The following is a 2417-nucleotide window of genomic DNA, read 5'->3' as shown; positions in this document are numbered from 1 at the left end:
TGTGATTTAGGTATCAAAGTAATTGTGGCTTCGTAGAATAAATTGGTTAGAGTACCTTCTGCTTCTATTTTGTGGAATATTTTGTGAAGAACTGGAATTAGATCTTCTTTGATGGTCTGATAGAACTCTGCACCAAACCCATCTGGTCCTGGGCTATTTTTGGTTGGGAGACTATTAATGGCTGCTTCTATTTCTTTAGGGGATATGCGACTGTTTGGATAATTAACCTGATCCTGACTTAACTTTAGTACCTGGTGTCTGTCTAGAATTTGTCAATTTCATCCTGGTTTTCCAGTTTTGTTGAGTATAGCCTTTTGTAGAAGGATCTGATGGTGTTTTGTATTTCTTCAGGATCTGTTGTTATGTCTCCCTTTTCACTTCTGATTTTGTTAATTAGGATGCTGTCCCTGTGCCCTCTAGTGAGTCTGGCTAAGGGTTTATCTATCTTGTTAATTTTCTCAAAGAACCTGCTCCTCCTTTGTTTGATTCTTTGAATAGTTCTTCTTCTTTCCACTTGGTTGATTTTGCCCCTGAGTTTGATTATTTCCTGCCTTCTACTCCTCTTGGAAGAATTTGTTTCCTTTTTTTTTTTATAGAGCTTTTAGGTGTGTTGTCAACCTGCTGTGTTTGCTCTCTCTAATTTCTTTTTGGAGGCACTCAGAGCTATGAGTTGTCCTCTTAGGAATGCTTTCATTGTGTCGCATAAGTTTGGGTACGTTGTGGCTTCATTTTCATTAAATTCTAAAAAGTCTTTAATTTCTTTCTTTATTCCTTCCTTGACCAACTTATCATTGAGAAGAGTNTNGTTCAGTTTCCACATGAATGTTGGCGTTCTATTATTTATGTTGTTATTGAAGATCAGCCTTAGTCCATGGTGATCTGATAGGATACATGGGACAATTTCAATATTTTTGTATCTGTTGAGTCTTGTATTGTGACCAATTATATGGTCAATTTTGTAGAAGATAACTTGAGGTGCTGAGAAGAAGGTATATTCTTTTGTTTTGGGATAAAATATTCTGTAGATATCTGTTAAACCCATTTGTTTCATAACTTCTCTTAGTTTCACTGTGTCCCTGTTTAGTTTCTGTTTCCACGGTCTGTCCATTGATTAGAGTGGTGTGTTGACGTCTCCCACTTTAATTGTTTGAGGTTCAATATGTGCTTTGAGTTTTACTAAAGTTTCTTTAATGAATGTGGCTGCCTTTGCATTTGGAGCATAGATATTCAGAATTGAGAGTTCCTCTTGGAGGATTTACCTTTGATGAGAATGAAGTATCTCTCCTTGTCTTTTTTTGATAACTTTGGTTTGGAAGTCGATTTTATTTGACATTAGAATGGTTACTCCAACTTGTTTCTTCAGACCATTTTTTTTTTTTTTTTGCCAAATTTTTTTCCAGTCTTTCATTCTGAGGTAATATCCGTCTTTTCCCTGAGATGGGATTCCTGTAAGCAGCAAAATATTGGGTCCTATTTGTGTAGTCTGTTAGTCTATGTCTTTTTATTGGGGAATTGAGTCCATTGATATTAAGAGATATTAAGGAGTAGTAATTGTTGCTTCCTATTATTTTTGTTGTAAGAGTTGGCATTCTGTTCTTGTGGCTGTCTTCTTTTTGGTTTGTGGAAGGATTACTTTCTTGCATTTTCTAGGGTGTGGTTTCCCTCTTTGTATTACTTTTTTTCTGTTATCCTTTGAAGGGCTGGATTTGTGAAAAGATAATATTTGAATTTGGCTTTGTTGTGGGATACTTTGTTTTCTCCATCTATGGTAATTGAAAGTTTGGCTGATTATAGTAGCCTGGGCTGGCATTTGTGTTCTCTTAGTGTCTGTATAACATCTGTCCAGGATCTTCTGGCTTTCACAGTCTCTGGTGAAAAGTCTGGTGTAATTCTGTTTGGCCTGCCTTTATATGTTACTTGACCCTTTTCCCTTACTGCTTTTAATATTCTCTCTTTATTTANTGCATTTGCTGTTCTGTTTATTATGTGTCGGGAGGAATTTCTTTTCTGGTCCAGTCTATTTTGAGTTCTGTAGGTTTCTTGTATGTTCATGGGCATGTCTTTCTTTAGGTTTGGGAAGTTTTCTTCTTTAATTTTGTTGAAGATATTTGCTGGCCCTTTAAGTTGAAAATCTTCATTCTCATCTACTCCTATTATCNGTAGGTTTGGTCTTCTCATTGTGTCCTNGATTTCCTGGATGTTTTGAGTTAGGATCTTTTTGCATTTTGCATTTTCTTTGATTGTTGTGCCTATATTCTCTATGGAATCTTCTGCACCTGAGATTCTCTCTTCCATCTCTTGTATTCTGTTGCTGATGCTGGTATCTATGGTTCCTGCTTTCTTTCCTAGGGTTTCTATCTCCAGCGTTGCCTCACTTTGGGTTTACTTTATTGTGTGTTCTTCCCTTTTTAGGTCTA

The sequence above is a fragment of the Mus caroli genome, chromosome 4 (genome assembly GCF_900094665.2).
Source record: "Mus caroli chromosome 4, CAROLI_EIJ_v1.1, whole genome shotgun sequence".
NCBI lineage: Eukaryota > Metazoa > Chordata > Mammalia > Rodentia > Muridae > Mus > Mus caroli.
Note: the sequence above shows the minus strand (reverse complement) of the source record.